The 17,852-nt window shown below is 46.1% G+C and overlaps 1 long non-coding RNA gene across 1 annotated transcript in view; it reads right to left on the reverse strand.

Annotated features, from left to right (window-relative positions):
• Positions 1-1,842: 1,842 nt before the first annotated feature.
• The window catches only part of LOC308627918, a 29,761-nt gene continuing 13,751 nt past the window's right edge, over positions 1,843-17,852 (reverse strand). Inside the window, exon 3 of the long non-coding RNA XR_014017469.1 lies at positions 1,843-2,023. This is a non-coding gene — a long non-coding RNA (uncharacterized lncRNA). The remainder of the gene's footprint in view (positions 2,024-17,852) is intronic.

Raw genomic sequence — 17,852 nt, forward strand, 5'->3', positions numbered from 1 at the left:
CTCCAACCAGACAGGCTCACCTTGACCCAGATGCAGTTTTCTTTTCCCTACTCTGAATTCTGGCCAAGAGCAAACCTCAGATACACTGGCCTCAGGACCATCGATTCTTGGGCCTCCTGCCGGCACTCCCAGCCTGAAGGGCTCCAGTGAGAGAGGGTGCTGGGGGGCCAGGGCTAGAATGGTTCCTCTGCTCTGCATCCCCTCTCCACCCTGCGTCCCCTCTCCACCCAGCGTCCCCTCTCCACGCTGCATCTCCTCTCCACGGTGGGGAGAACACATGTCAGTCCAGCGATTCAGTACTGAGGGGCCCCAAGCCAGAGTCCCCTGGCACCCTGAACAGGGGGCTCATCGCTGCCTGGGCTCATGCCTTAATCACTCAAGAATCAGAGTTGGGTATCACTGAACCACTCTTCATTCCTGACCGAGTACTAGGCAAACGGTAAAAATTGGATGCATTCCTGGCTTGAGGGTTGAGAGTAGGAAGAAACGCCTTTTTGTATATTTTTTCTATATGTTTGGGTTATGGTTTATTTGGGGGGTAAAGCATTAAATGTTGGTGCTCTTTAACCAGTAATTTCATCTTCCTGAGGACATATTCTGGGATAGGAACTAAGATGTATATAGATGTTCATGACATTGCCACTAAAGATATGGAAAATAGCATAAATGTTCAACAATAGGGAAATTGTTGAACAATTATGCTACAGCTTTATGATGGACAGTGATATCCATTAAAAGTGATGTTTTCAGGGGACTTCCCTGGCGGTCCAGTGGTTAAGACTTCTCCTTCCAATGCAGGGAGTGCAGGTTCGATCCCTGGTCTGGGAGCTAAAATCCCACATGCCTCATGGCCAAAAAACCAAAACATAAAGCAGAAGCAATATTGTGACAAATTCAATAAAAGTTTAAAAATGGTCCACATCGGGCTTCCCTGATGGCGCAGTGGTTGAGAGTCCGCCTGCTGATGTAGGGGATATGGGTTCGTGCCCAGGTCCGGGAAAATCCCACATGCCGCGGAGTGGCTGGGCCCGTGAGCCATGGCCGCTAAGCCTGCGCGTCCGGGGCCTGTGCTCCGCAGCAGGAGAGGCCACAACAGTGAGAGGCTCGCATACTGCAATCAATCAATCAATCAATCAATCAATAAATAAAGGTCCACGTTAAAAAAAAATCTTAAAAAATAAATAAATAAAAGTGATGGGGGGCTTCCCTGGTGGCACAGTGGTTGAGAATCTGCCTGCCAATGCAGGGGACATGGGTTTGAGCCCTGGTCTGGGACGATCCCACATGCCACGGAGCAACTAGGCCCGTGAGCCACAACTACTGAGCCTGCACGTCTGGATCCTGTGCTCCGCAACAAGAGAGGCTGCGAGAGTGAGAGGCCCGCGTACCACGATGAAGAGTGGCCCCCACTTGCCGCAACTAGAGAAAGCCCTCGCACAGAAACGAAGACCCAACACAGCCATAAATAAATAAATAAATAAATAAATAAAAATTAAAATAAAATAAAAGTGATGTTTTCCAAGAACTTTAATCACTGGGCATATATAAGAATCATGTTAAGAGAAAAAAGTGGGATTCAGAACTGTATACATAAATTAATTATAATTGTGAAACTATATGTAATACAGATGTGTGTGTGTGTATAATATATAATAGAAAAATACATAAAAGACAAAACCCTAAATGTTAATAGTAGCTGTGGATTATTTAATTATGGGTTTATTTATTTATTTCCTTGTTTAATCCTTTCTATATTTTCAGGTTTTCTTGTCAAATTTTAAAAATATATTTTAGGGGAGGGAAATCTGTTTGTATAAAGGGCACTCCTTAAACCCCATCCAACCAGTACCCACCACGCAGGCTGATGTTGGGCTCCTGGCTCACCTCGTTGGTGTGTGGCAGCTGTGAGTCCACTGTTCCTCTTGCTCCAGCCCGGTCTTCTCCATCTGCTTCTCCAAATCCTGGGCCAGTTGTGTGTGTGGCTCTGCGGGTCACCAACTAATCCTGCAAGTCACCTGCATCACTGAAAGGAAGCAAGACAAATGCAAGTTGCAGTTTCTCCCTGAGGGGCCCAGTTCAGTTTTGTGGGTTCCAGTTTGTCCTTTTCTCCCCTACTTCACATCTATCTTTCCTTCCCAACTGCTGGCCGGGGGGACTTCAGGCCCAACACTGGATGCAGAAACGACTTTATGTAGACTGCTTAACCAGATCCGCGATTGTGTGATGCCTAATTCTCCCCCAAATGTCTTTACTTGATATCACTCATCGTGGCTCTACCTCTCTGATCAAACTCCAGTGGATAAAGTGAGGGGTGCAGGGACACAAAGATAAACCCCAGAGCCGGGCTTCGATCCCAAGACTCTCCAAAGCCCACCTTCTTCCATGACAGTATGTACCCCCTCTTTTAATGAACATTCAGGGTAATCTGTTCTACAGGACAATTGGCCCAGTTTCTGCAGCAAGTCAATAATATGGAGGAAAAAATATGGGTGAAAAATAAAGGAGGGTGGGGACTGCATGATTGCCTGTAAAAGAATTAAGAGACGGAATACCCAAATGTGATGTGCTGACCCTGTTTAGATCCTGATTAGAATAAACCATCTCTAAAGAGATATTTGAGAAAATTGGGGAAAACTGATTAGAGATTAGATATTGGCTAATCAAGAAATTACAGCTCAGGGCTTCCCTGGTGGCGCAGTGGTTGAGAGTCCGCCTGCCGATGCAGGGGACATGGGTTCGTGCCCCGGTCTGGGAAGATCCCACATGCCGCGGAGCGGCTGGGCCCGTGAGCCATGGCCGCTGAGCCTGCGCGTCCGGAGCCTGTGCTCTGCAACGGGAGAGGCCACAACAGTGAGAGGCCTGTGTACCGCAAAAAAAAAAAAAAGAAATTACAGCTCATTTTGCTAGGTGTGACAAGGACATTCGGGTTCTGTAGGAAAACTTATCGTCTGTCAGATGTATCCTGAGATGATAAGATGAGGCGGAATGAGGCAGCAGCAGCACAGCCCCCAGCCGCGGGGCCCACAAAGTTAGCAGCAAGTGTCTAGCAGGGACAGCGTCCTGAGCAGGCCGTTCCTGGGGCACGGTGTTACCTGTGCCTCACCTACCTGGACGAGATTCTCCAGCCTCCCCATCAGTTCTCTGAGTTACCTTCTTTCCTGCTGTAATAGTTTCCTATCGCTGCTGTAACAAATTACCGCAAACTTAGTGACTTAAAGCAACACAAACTTATAATCCTGGAGGTCAGAAGTCTGAAACAGGTCTATTGGAGATAAAATCAAGGTGTTGGCAGGGCTGGAAGCTCTAAGGGAGGATCCATTTCCTTGCCTTTTCTAGCTTCTAGACAATGCCTTTTCCTGCATTCCTTGATTCATGTTCCCTCCATCCGTCTTCAAAGCCAGCAGTGGAGCATCTTCAAATCTCTCTCTGACCTTCCCTTCCAACGTCACATCTCTTTCTCTGACTCTGACCTTCCTGCTTGCCTCCTATAAGGACTCTTGTAATTATATCAGGCTCACCCAAATTATCCAGGATACTCTCCCTTCCCAAGATCCTTGATTTACTCACATCTGCAAAGTCGCTTTTGCAATGTAAGGCGACATATTCCCAGGTTCCAGGGATTAGGACATGGACATCTTCCGAGAACCATTATTCAGTGGACCACACCCTCCAGTAAATTCTTACTCTGTTTCAGAAAACCAAGAACTGTTTACAACTGAAACCTCTGACTAGCACAGCCACAAAACTTGGAAGTGTTAGAGCTAGGTAGGGCTGGAATCTGCTTTCTTTGAAGAAAACAGGACCTACAGAGATTCAGCTCAACAGTAAAGAGAGTCTTTACCATCCAGGATCTCGCAGACCTGTTTGGCTCCCAAAATCTTAAGTCTCTCCAGCCAGAAAGGAACTTTGCCTGCCCAGTGTGTAACCACAGAGCAGTCTTGCAATCAGTGTCTCTGGAAAAGAAGCACACTCAGATTCAATAATCCTCCTTCCAAGAAACTATCCCGAGGAAATAGAGAATAGGGATGCACTGTGACGTGCTGCTGGTGATGTCATCAGGGCCCAGGGCACTGGAGGCTGCAGAAGGCAGGATTTCTCTACCATGTCCAGGCAGGCAGTTACAAATGCAGATTCCAGGGCCCACCCCAGACCTACTGAGTCAGACTCTCTCATGTGTGCGGTTGGGAATCTGAATTTTAAATACTCGGTCCAAGTGTTTCCTCTGCACTCTAAAGTTTGAGAAGTCCGAGGGAGTAGAGTTGTCCTTCCTTTCCACACCCTATGTGCTCAAATCTGTACTATATCTGACATCGGTGCCCTTTGGAGGAGGTGCTTTTCTCTTGCTTTTTTCCCATCACCTGTGCTCCTGCCCCTGGAATGGGCTGACATCTGAAGGCTGGACTCCCAGGCCAGCTGCCTGCCTTCAAGCTATCGTCCCCCTTAGTCTCTGGCCAAGTGGCTGCCAGTTGGCTGCCATGGGCAAAGGGCAGCTGACTCTCAGGCTGGGGTGAAAGGTCAAGGGTGCACCCTGCTTGAGTAGACAGTTACCAGCCCATCAGGGAAGCTCACACAGGGCACCCACATTGGGGCAGCAGTGGCCTCTGCTGGACACACAGCCAGGAAAGGCCACCTCTAGGTTGACCCAGGCTTTGCACTATGATGGCCTCAGCCCACTGGGAGCAGCTGGATGGACATGAGATGGATCTGAAAGCCTGAAGCCACACCAGGTCACATGCCTGAAGAGATCCCTTTGCAGGAGAGTCTGAAAGGCCTGCTGTGCCTTTGTTCCAAGGAACTGAGTGTTTTACAGACTCTCACGATCCAGTTCAATGCACATATGTCAGGTGTTTGCGATGTGCTGAGCACAGGGGTGGGAACTGAGGCACAGACAAGGGGAAGGGTAGGTCTCGTTCTGCATGTTGCTCACACTCCTGCTGGGGGTCGAGACCCACACATGTGGAATCACGGACTGGAAGGCAGAGCTGGAAGGGGCCTCCAAGAGCTCGTTAACCCTCTCTCCCCCATTATAAAGAGGAAACTGAGGTCCAAAGAGGTCAAGAGTACAAGGACTAGAGCCAGAGTTGGTGGCAGAGGCTGCACTGGGTGCCGCAGGCAGAGAAAGGAAAGCGACACCAATGAGGGCTGGGAATGGCGGGGCAGGGGGGCCCGCTGAGATGGCATCTAAATTGAGTTCTGAATGAACGGGAGGAAACAGGTGAAGGACAGCGGGGAGGGGGAATCCAGGAGGCAGGAAGAGAATGAAATAAGACCTGGGACCTTGGTGCCCACTGAAGTACTGGAAGAGAGACCCCCGAGGAAGGGTCAGCTGCATAATTTGGGGACCCCATGCAAAATAAAAGTGCAGGGTCCCTGCTGGGTTAGGAAAGTCATTCTCCCCTTCCACAGCTGAAGGGCTACCACCTCAAGCCACAGAGGCCAGGTGACCGCAAGGGATTGCAATCCTCACAACCAGACGCACTTGTACCTCCATCAGGGGTCGGCAGGAGGTTCTAGGCAGGCCACCCATGCCAGCCCTGAAGGAGGATGGCTGCTGGCAACCCCACCCTGAGATGTGGCGGGGTGGGAGCGGGGCATGTGCCTGACTATGACCTTCCTCATACCCGTAATCAGGTCCATGGGTCTGTCCCTCCAGTGAGACCTGGTCACCCCCTGGGCAGAGAACAGCAGTGGTTGCAGGAGAGGGGTGGGGAGGGGCGGGTAGGCAGGGCCTGGGGCCCCAGGGGGCAGGGAAGAAGGTCCCCGGGAGGCGGCAAGGGGAGGGACCATGAATGAGACCAGGCTCCACTGTCCCATCAGACTTCACTCAAAAACACAGATTCAAAGACAGAATCATTAAGAATTTCAAGACAGCAACTGCAAAGCATTAAACCAAGAGTGGAGGGACCCTTTAGGAGTGCGGGGCCTTGTGTGACTGCACTGGCCACATGTCTATAAAGCTGGCCCTGGCCAGGGGACCTCGCCTGCAGCCCTTGCCTCCATCCTAGGGAGCTCTGTCCGCAGCAGAACTAGTCACTAACAGCAGTCAACACCCAGTGAACAGAGAACGGAAGAAATGAAACCAGAAGCCAGCGCAGAAGCTCAGAGGAGGCAAAGTTGAGGGAATGCAGTACAGACAGAGAGAGAGGAAGGGAGAGAGAGAAAGACTGTATGTGACAGCCACCAGGGAAAAAAAGTGTATTTTAAAATTTTTTATTGAGTATCTTCTGCTTGGGCTAAATGGTGTCCTATTATTATTACTTTTTAACAAAAAGCCCTATTTTGATTTTCCATCCCAGCAGACTGTCATTTTACATTCAAAACTACATCAGTACCATAAAAACAAACCTGTGGATGTTTGTTAGTAAACAGTTTGGGGGAGCTGTAAAAATATTTTCAGTTGGTGAACACTTCTTATAATTTTAGTCTAAATAAGACTATCCACAAGAATATAACATTTGTGATGTTCTCCAAGTTTTAAATGTCAAGTTAAAAAATAGAAGTACTTTTTTGTTTTAAGCTGCCTATATTTACAAAGCACTGTTTTCATTGCATTGTTTACAAATGCCTTGTTATTTGATTCCTATGTCAGCCCTGTGAGCTAAGGGTCAGTGCCTGCTGTACAGACACTTACCTTAGAAAGTGCACCCCAGGCCTGGCTTTAGGTCCGAGCTCTGAGACCTAACCTCTCTGCCCTCGGTGTCCTCATCTGTGAAATGGGAACAGCTTAATCTCTCATATGCTATCATCAGGTGTCATGCTAAATGAGTGTGTGTTGGAGCCCTGGTGTAATGGGTGGTACAGGGCAGACATTCAAGTGGTAGTTTTTCATTAAGTCCCTTAAATTCTCCCCTAAATCTTATGCAGGGGGTATGATCATCTCTGTTTGTTAGTGCAAGGAGAAGAAGGGACCTAGTGAGCAGAACTTCAGGAACTGCCCTCGGGGCCGCCTGACTCAAAGCCTGGGTTGTCTCCACTACCCCACACCCTCAGTAACCCCCGCAGGTGCTAATGTCCCCACTTCAAACGTGGGAACTGAGCTTCAGGGAGTGTAAGTGATAGGCTCAGGGGCCCACAGCTCATAAAAGGAGAGGGGTCACCTTTAGACTCTAAATCAGAGACAAAGAAATGCATGTGAAGCAGAAATAGAGAACAGACTCGCGATTGCCAAGGAGGAGGGGGGTGGGGGAGGGATGGATTGGGAGTTTGGGATTAGGAAATGCAAACTATTATATATAGAATGGATAAAAAACCAAGGTCCTACTGTATAGCACAGGGAACTATATTCAGTATCCTGTGATAAACCATAATGGGAAAGAATATGAAAAAGACTAAAAGAATGCATACATATATATATCAATATATAAATGTATATGTGTAACTGAATCACTTTGCTGTACAGTAGAAATTAACATAGAATTGTAAATCAACTATACTTCAATAAAATAAATTTTAAAGAAAGAAAATAGCAAGACAAAAAGAAAGAAAGAAAGAAAGAAAGAAAAATGCATGTGAAGTGCTTAGCACAATTCCAAAATGATAAGGAGGAGGGAAAGCATGGGAGGCAACCCCCTCTCTGCCACAGCTGCCTCCCTCCTCCTGCTTTCACCACCTTCAAGACACAGGTTATTGTTGGGTGAATGGAAGGCACTGTGACATTTCCCCTCTTTCAACTCTGGGCCATACTTTGTCATCCAGTCCCACAGCCACAGCCCTGGAATTACTGACCCCTTAGCCCCCAGCATGATGTCCTGCCACCATCCAGGCACTTTCATTTCAGGGTGACATTGACACACAGATCTGCTAAAAATAAGATCACGCTATTTCAACGGGAGCATTGCAGTGGTGTATGAGCCTGCTAAGGAGCGCCCCCTCCTGGCCCCTGGTCAAACGAGGGAAAGCTCTTTCGTGTTTGCAAGTTAACAAGTGCTTAAGGCAGCCAGTATGTTTCTTTTCCTACACCTGGCCTCACTGTAATCCCACCCACTGGCCACTGCTACCAGGAAACGGTGGTGACCAGAGGCAAGATCTGTGAGAGGCATTTTTCAATCTATCAAGAGATGAGAACTGGCGTCTCTTTTTTTTTTCTTAAATAGACAATATGTTTTAGAGCCGTTTTAGGTTCACTATAGGTTTTAGAGCCGTTTTAGCAAAATTGAGTGGAAAGTACAGTGGGCTCCTGTCTACCCTATGGCCCCCCACATACACAAAATTCCCCCATATCAACGTACCCCACCAGTGTGATAGATTTGTTACAATCAACGAACCTGCACTGACACCTCATGTTCACCCAGAGTCCATAGTTTACATTAGGGTTCACTCTTGGTGTTGTACACTCTGTGGTTTTTTTTTGTTTGTTTGTTTTTTGGGGGGCTCTTTTTGGCTGTGCCACGCAGCATGCAGGATCTTAGTTCCCCGACCAGGGATTGAACCCGCACCCCCTGCAGTAGAAGCACAGAGTCTTAATCACTGGACCACCAGGGAAGTACCAGTGTTGTACACTCTGTGGGTTCGGAAAAACTGTATAGACATGTAACCATTATTATGATATCACACAGAGTATTTTCACTGCCCTAAAATCCTCTGTGCTCTGACTATTCATCCCTCCCCTCTAACCCCTGGCAACCACTGATCTTTTCACTGTCTCCATCATTTTGCCTTTTCCAGAATGTCATACAGTATGTAGGCTTTCCAGATTGACTTCTTTCACTCAGTAATAGGTATTTACACTTCCTTTATGTCTTTTCCCTCTACTTATAAGGATACCAGTCACTTTGGACTTAGGGACCACCCTAATCCTGTATGACCTCATCAGATGTAACTTGATTACATGTGAAGACCCTATTTCCAAATAAGGTCATGTTCACAGGTTTCAGAGGTTAAGACTTGAACATATCTTTTGGGGGGACAGAATTCAACCTATAGCACAATGTTTTCCCCATTATATCAGCTGCCTCATCTGAAACAAGACTAAAATGTCAAATGCTTCATTCAGGCATTATTTGTTCTCAGTTCTGCTTGAAGACTTCACACTATGGCAGAAAGAAATAAGAGTGGTCCTTGAGCTGTGGGTTGGCATCCCAGCTGTACACTGCAAGTGACTATTCTCATCTACTTGCCTCGGTTTCCACATATGTAATTATAAGGAAGTCAGACTGGATAGGTAGTAAGGTCCCTTTAGATCTTGATTTGACTATAATGACAAAAATCTTATATAGCACTTATGTCCAAATTATAGCTATTTTAACCCAATGCAATAAATATTTACTCAGCACCTCTATGTATCCATCTCTAATTATATTGCATTTTCCACAACTAGATATGTTCCCTAGGGCAGTGATCATGACTAGCGTCTAGTGTGGGCTCAGGAAATGCTTGTTAAATAAACAGGAACATAGGAGACAGAGATTAGAGTGTCAGATTACGTTGACACCAAGTGTTGCAAGTGTTTATGCCTTGTTTCCCCAAAGGGAGTGTAAGCTTCTAGTGGACAGAGCCTTCCTCTGTTATTTACAATGCCCGGGGCAGGGCTAGAGGCAGTAGAGATGCACCACATAGTTTAACACCCTCCCCCTTATTCATTTTTACATAAACACATAAATGTGATCACATCATACTTGTTGGCTCTTCTTTGTTATAGTTCCTTTTTGTTTGGTTCCAACTTTCCTCTCTCCCCCACCCTCTCTTCAGCACCTACCACAAACCCAAATCCTGCCAGGGGTAACTGATATTAACAATCTTGTATGTCTCGTTCCATATTTTTCTCCACATATGTAGACTCATATAGAGGCACATATTCATGTACATAAGTACTCATGTCATAAATGGGGAGGTTGTTTGTCATGGTTTTATATGATAGGATCATATTTTAGATGCTTTAAAAGCTAACATATTTTGCTTTTCTCATTTAATAATAATACCTGGTGGAACTCTATCCAAGTCCACTGGTATAACTCTAATTTGAAATTTTAAGTGAATGCACATTATTTCATGGTACAAGTGTACTGTAATTTATTCAGCCATTCCCTGGCAGATGGGCCATATTTGATTTGTTGATCACTTGAGGAAGAGAGCTGCCGAGAATTCTCTGATCTTACTGAGAAATTATGTTGTCCTCATTTCCCACCCTCCTCCCCCTGCCCCTGAGGCGTCCACATGGGCCTGCCCGTACTTGGAGTTCTGACTTCTCCCATTGAATCGGAATCCACACGGTTCTCAATATTTCATCTTAATGGGATCCAACGCTTTTAAAAATGGAATCCAGACTTCCTGGGCTGTTTCCAAAGGAGATGACTTTTTACTTAATGCCATCAACCCTGCTAATCTTGTCTGAAATCTAATCAACACATCAGACAAGGGAAGAAAATGCTGTTTCTTAAGTGAAACAGAACAAATCTTCCACAATGAGATGTGTCTCCTCTAGATCAGGAGCCCTGAAATGCGGGAGGGGCAATTTCCAGGAGCCCTAAATGGGCTGAGAGGCAGGTGAAGGAGGTGGTCCTTGCAGGGAGGGGCAGCAGAGCCTGACCGGGAGCTGGCCCTCCAAGCTGAAGCCACTCTGCCTGGTGTGGGGGGGTCCTTCCCAGCATCTCCAGTCTTCAGTTGCATCAAAAGAGCAACAACTGGGGCTTCCCTGGTGGCACAGTAGTTAAGAATCTGCCTGCAAACGCAGGGGGCACGGGTTCAAGCCCTGGTCCGGGAAGATCCCACATGCCGCAGAGCAACTAAGCCCGTGCGCCACAACTGCTGAGGCTGTGCTCTAGAGCCTGCAAGCCACAACTACTGAGCCCGCGTGCCGCAACTACTGAAGCCTGCATGCCTAGAGCCCATGCTCTGCAACAAGAGAAGCCACTGCAGTTAGAAGCCCGCGCAACGCACCGAAGAGCAGCCCCCGCTCGCTGCAACTAGAGAAAGCCCGCACGCAGCAACGAAGACCCAACACAGCCATAAATAAATAAATAAATAAATAAATAAATAAAAGAGAGCAACAACTAAATTGATTGTTGAAAACTTTTTTAAAGTTGTAAAACATAGCCAGTACATAAGAGTATATGAAACAAAAATGTTATGAAGACTTTCATGAATAAACGACCATCTGTGCGACCACTTCCAGGTCAAGAAACAATATTACCTGCACTTCAGAATATTACCCCCTCCTGTCCTTTCTGGTAACAATCCTTCACTCCTCCCTAAAGGCAGCAGTGTCCCAACTCTCGTGAGAATCATCTCCTTGCACTTGTTAAAAAAAAGTGACATTTTGCTCAATATTTTTTTTCCTTTTCTTATTGAGTTATAACATACATATATAGTAAAATGCAAAAATCTTAGTGAATTTTTTTTTTTTTTTTTTTTTTTTTGCGGTACGCGGGCCTCTGTTTTGACCTCTCCCATTGTGGAGCACAGGCTCCAGATGCGCAGGCTCAGTGGCCATGGCTCACGGGCCCAGCCGCTCTGCGGCATGTGGGATCTTCCCGGACTGGGGCACGAACCCGTGTCCCCTGCATCGGCAGGCGGACTCTCAACCACTGCGCCACCAGGGAAGCCCCTTTAGTGAATTTTTGCTTATGAATATACCTGTGTGATCACTACTCAACTTAATATAAACATATCATTCAATTAGTTGAAGGCCTCAAGTGCAAAGACTGAGGTTTCCAGAAGAAATTATCCCCAAAACTGCAACATAGAAACCCTGCCTGAGTTTCCAGCCTGCTGCCCTGCTGAATTCAGACTCAAGATTGCAGCATGGACTCTTACCCGGGCTGACAGCCTGCTAGCCTGCCCTATGGACTTTGGACTTGCCAGCCCCACAATCAAGTGAGCCAAAAATTCTCTCTCTGGCTCTCTCTCTATATATACATATACATGTGTGTGTGTGTGTTTGTGTGTGTATATCTCCTAACTAAAACATTCATTTCATCTTTCAAGCTTTAATTTTCTCATCTATAAAACAGGAAATAATGGAATCGATCTTGTAAAGTTGTTATGAGGATCAGATATAACACATATAAAATTTCTAACACAGATATTTAATGGGTATTTAATAAATGGCTATTTATAAAAACAAAAACAAACACCTAATTTGTGTCAAGTAGATCCAGAAAGTGATATCTGCCCACGTTAAAGAAAAAGTTAGTAGAACCAATGAGTACAAAATAAGTAATAGTCTCTCTCTCAGCCCAAAGAAAACTACTGTTAATGGTGGCTTGTATTTCTTCCAGAAGTTTTCTATGCAAAAACATATACAAATAGAATCAAGCTGTATCTATAGTTCTGAGCCTTAGTTTTAGTTCAAAATATGTAACAAACACCTACAAAACTGTCTCCACACGGTCTAGATTCTGAGCAATGTCCTGATCAAAGAAATAGCCACGACAACCAAAAGGTAATTAAAAACGAACTCAAGTTCATATTCATATTTTTTGAACCACATGAAGGATTTGTCTTAGAAAACCCTGGTTTTTTTTCTCTCTCTCCTATTCTCTTGGCTCACACCCCTGAACTATCCTGCATTTCATTCTCAAATTGCCATGAAAAACTTCTCCCTCAGCGTTGAGTCTTGTTTCCTCTTCGCTTTCTCATGATCCTTCCCTCCTCTCACATAGGAAAAGCTCACAGAAACTTCCCTGGCAAGACAAGACCCCTCAGCTTCAGAAAGAGGAAGAAACTGAGTCTTCTTTAGAGGTGGGAGGGGAAAGGCTGGTGACAGGACAACAACCAACATGACAGTGTGCCAGGTGCCAGGCACTGTAGGTTACCTGTATTTAGTTCTCATGCAAACCCTACGAGATGGGTGCTGCTCTCATTCACATTTTACAGCTGAGGAAACCAAAGCTCATACAAGCTAAGTAGCTACGTTAAGGCAGTTGTAATTTAAATAGCTAGCGTGTTGCAGAGGCCAGGGTCAAACCCATGACATTAGAGAGATTCCTACTCACATGCTAATAGGTTTTGTCCAGTTCCCCTTCCCTTCTGCTGATTTCTTTTGTGGACCTTCCCAAGAGGATGTCCAATGTCTAATAATGCCTCCTATTAACGCCCCCTGTTTACAGGCTAGAACCTCCCCTTCTTACATGATAATCTTCTTAGGACCATATTTAATTCCTCTCTGGGGATTCTTTGGGTACTGCTGGCTGGAGCTGAATGAGTCCATTTTACCTCCTTCTCACATACTAGGCTGGGGTTGGAATGGCACCATGGCAGCAAAAATCTTTTTTTTTCAAACATCTTTATTGGAGTATAATTGCTTTACAATGGTGTGTTAGTTTCTGCTTTATAACAGAGTGAATCGGCTATACATATACATATATCCCCGTATCTCCTCCCTCTTGCGTCTCCCTCTTACCCTCCCTATCCCACCCCTCTAGGTGGTCACAAAGCACCGAGCTGATCTCCCTATGTTATACAACTGCTTCCCACTAGCTATCTACTTTACATTTGGTAGTGTATATATGTCAATGCCACTCTCTCACTTCATCCCAGCTTACCCTTCCCCCTCCCCGTGTCCTCAAGTCCATTCTCTACATCGGCATGTTTATTCCTGTCTTGCCCTTAGGTTCTTCAGAACATTTTTTTTTTTTAGATTCCATATATATATGTTAGCATACAGTATTTGTTTTTCTCTTTCTGACTTACTTCACTCTGTATGACAGACTCTAGGTCCATCCACCTCACTACAAATAACTCAATTTCATTTCTTTTTATGGCTGAGTAATATTCCATTGTATATATGTGCCACATCTTCTTTATCCATTCATCTGTCGATGGACACTTAGGTTGCTTCCACGTCCTGGCTATTGTAAATAGAGCTACAGTGAATATTGTGGTACATGACTCTTTCTGAATTATGGTTTTCTCAGGGTATATGCCCAGTAGTGGGATTGGACAGCAAAAGTCTTAATGATACCTTTCAATTCCTAGTCCCCTCAAGCTTCAACACCTTAGTTATGGTAAGGAAAAGGAACTGTGGGGAGCAAGCAGCCTTTCAATCCTTATTTGTCATAATCTATGTAACTACGAGGCCTATGTGGGTTTTTAAATAGGTCCACAAATTCTTTGAAACTCCTCTCTCCAAAAGATGGAATCTAAACCTCCCCTTAAGTACAGGTTAGACTTAGTGACTCAATTCTAACAACAACAACAAAATCTAACAACAACAACAACAACAAATGTGACAGAAGTGATACTATGTGATTTCCAAGGTTAGGGCATAAAGAGGATACAGCATCTACGTGGCTCTCTTGGAACCCTTGTTCTTGGACCCGGACACCATATTCTGAGGAAGCCCAAAGTACATGAAGAGGCTACATGTTGGTTTCCTGGCCAACAGCCCAGCTAGGGCTTCAGCCTGTGGTCAGCCTCAACAGTCAACTGTGTGAGTGGATGAGCCTTCCCATCATTCCAGCCCCAGCCTTCGCTCCTTCCAGCTAAAGCCCCAGAGTTGGTGGAGCAGAGGCAAGCCCTCCTCACAGTGCTTGGCCTGAATTTCTGAGCCCTGGTACCCACAAGAGATAATAAATTATTATTGTCTTAAGCAACTAAGTATTGGGCCACATTGTTACACAGCGATAGGCAAATAATGCAAAGCCATTTCCAATCTCATGGTGAAATATCTGAAGGTGATTGATGGGAGTACATTGTTCTCACTCCTTATCTTGCCACGTGGAAAGCAAATTAGAGACTTATACTCAGTTCTTGAGAGTCCTGGGCAGGGGAACCTGCTTATCCACACCCCCTGAGACCTGGAACATCAGGGATCTGCCCTCAAAGGGTGGAGCCACACCGGCCTGGACATCAGACCTGAGCGCCATTTTTTAGTCCTGCTTTTTGCTGGCTGCTAGAGTGTCTTCTCTTTCTTCCTCAGCTCACGGGCACTCACATTCAATGGTACCTCAGAGTAACATTGAGGGCCAATACCCTGTGGTTTACTCATTTTTGGCTGCATATCACTGTCCCAGGAACTCAGGGAGGGCATGCATGAATCCTCGTGCCTTGCTCTTTGGGTCCCAGACAGAAAGCACACTGCAGTCATTTTGGGAGATGTCAATGCTCCCCAAGTCCCAGCTGTAAGGTTATGAATTTGATGTACCCATCCCAGTTGCTATCTACCCTGTCATATACTTATTTCAGAGAAGTGAGGGTGACCTGTCCGCCCAGAAATGCTCTCCTGCCAACGCTGCTCTGGGTGGGGCCTTGGAAATGCTCACATGGGTGGGTGGCGGCATCTCCCTGCTCTGGTGTGTTTATCCTCGTCCTCTTTCTGTAGCATGTTCCAACCCCTTCTTAAACATTTCCTCTTCTCCCCAGCATAGGGCTCCCTGTGCATCTTCCCAGTGGAAAGCAGTTCAACCCTGTGCTTCCCAGATATTTGGTCCCCAAGGCAGTGGCTGGTGGGCAAGCAGGTTGCTGGTCCTGAACTAGCCTGACCAGCCAATTCCGATTCTGCAACGGAGTCTCAGAGACTTCCTCCATTTAGTGACTCACACAATCGTTCTCCACTTGGAACAGCCAGTTCTGAACCATGCCATCTCCCAGAAATTGTAATTCCAGTCTCATCCTCATCTTTACAACGTCCCTTTTGCTTTCCAGTGGTGTTCCAGGAAACTTGTTCATGCCGGGTTCTTCTCTCTCTCCCCCTTTCAGGAGGCCAGGATACAAATGCAATTTCAGCTCACATCCAGGGATCTGATTTTAATTTAAGATGCAGCTGGCCTGCTCCTTAATTCCAAAATTCTTAACAGCAATCTCCACCCGCAAGTTGTAACACTCACAAAGCCACCCACATGGTACAGTTTTAGAGCTGTGTAACCATTAATGAAATACAGTGTATTGTTCTACTTCATTTAATTTAATGGCTGCATCATGTACCATGGATGTACCATAATTTGTTTAACTAATCCCCTATTGAAGAACATTAAGGTAATTATTATTGTTATTAGACGAGCAGCTGAACCTTGGAAACACACTCTTAAATGCTTTCCCTCTGAGGAAAATGAAGAAACTGTTTCTTATCAAACTAACCAAGCCCTTGGAGATTATTATACCCCAGCCTGAGATTCACTGGCAGCCTTAGAGGCTGTTACCGATAGGAGTGGGCCACTCAGGGTGTTGGAGCCAGAAATGTTGACAACCAGCACAGCCTTTGAAGACTAAATTTTCAAATCAAGGACAAACCTCTGAAAGATCCACTGATGAAAAAGTAACCAAACTTCCTTGTATTTTCCTCTGATTATAATGCTCAGGACCTTCTTTTACCCAGCCACAGAATATGTCTTCTTGAATATGCTTATGGGTGATGTCTCTTCCTCTTAGATGTTCAGAAAGGCCTGCTTGCTGTATAGGAGAGAAGCCAAGAGACTCAGGGTGTCTGCACAGCCACAGCCCCCCTCAGATGACGGGAGGCTCCTCACCAGCAATGCGCCCTGTTTTGTGTCTTGTGAAAGTGCTTCGTAGCCAATGGCAGCCACATTTAGGCAGACAAGAGAGAAGGCCTGTGAGAGCTCTCCATCCATGAGAAACACTACACTGGACTGTGGCAAAGAGACCTAATCAGAGCCCAGGCTTGATGGGGAGACCACAGGTAGATGGTGTAGAAGCAGGACGGCTGTCAGCAAGGACCGATGAGCCAGACAGTCCTCTAAACGCTTTACATGTTCTGACTCTTTCAATGTCATACTATCCCTATGAGGTAAGCACTATGATCTCCATTCTGCAGATGAAGATGAAACTGTGCAACTCAGATTTGGGACTTGAACCCACGCGCCAGGACTCGAACCCAGCCAAAACCCAGATTGGGACTTGAATCCATGGTCTTTTTTTTTTTTTTTTTTTGCGGTACATGGGCCTCTCACTGCTGTGGCCTCTCCCACTGCGGAGCACAGGCTCCGGACGCGCAGGCCCAGCGGCCATGGCTCAAGGGCCCAGCCACTCCGCGGCATGTGGGATCTTCCCGGACCGGGGCACGAACCCGTGTACCCTGCATCGGCAGGTGGACTCCAAACCACTGCGCCACCAGGAACCCATGGTCTTTTAATTTAGATCAGACACTTGGTCTCAGGACTTAATGAAGCTCGGGTTCTTGATTGCTCGTCACAGAAAGAATTCAGTGAGAGACAAAGTGATAGGTAAGAAGTGGATTTATTTAGAGAGAAACACACTCCACAGACAAGACTGTGGGCCATCTCAGAAGGTGAGAGCGGCACCAGGGTATGGAGTTGTCAGTTTTTATAGAGGTGGGTAATTTCATAGGCTAATGAGTGGAAGGAGTATTCTAGCTATTTTGGGAAGGGGCGGGATTTCCAGGAATTGGGCCACCGCCTAATTTTTGACCTTTATGGTCAGCCTTGGAACTGTCATGGCACCTGTGGGTGTGTCATTTAGCTTGCTGATGTGTTACAGTGAGTGTATACTCAGGCTCAAGGTCTAGTAGAAGTCAGCTGTCTGCCATCTTGGACCTATTTGGTTCTAATCAGTTTATGTCCTGTCCTCGGGCTATGTCATTATTTTAAAGGTTGTGCCCTGCCCCCTTCCCTCCTGATTCAAAGAGAATGAAGCTCAGAAATGTTACACAACCAGCTCAACGGAAGTGCCCAGTGGCACTGAGATCTGGGCCCCCGAAGTCTGACTCATGTTCCTACCATGACACTCACTGTTTTTCATTGTAGTTGAAGTAGAAGCGGCCACAGTGAGGGGCCATCAAGAGTAGATAAAACAGAGAGAGAGGTTTTTCAAAAAATATTGTTATTTTATAAATTTATTTATTTATTTTTGGCTGCATTGGGTCTTCATTGCTGCCCGCGGGCTTTCTCTACTTGGGGCAAGCGGGGGCTACTCTTCATTGCAGTGCATGGGATTCTCAT

Source organism: Mesoplodon bidens (assembly GCF_964165515.1).
Source record: "Mesoplodon bidens genome assembly, chromosome: 14".
Taxonomy (NCBI): Eukaryota; Metazoa; Chordata; class Mammalia; order Artiodactyla; family Ziphiidae; genus Mesoplodon; species Mesoplodon bidens.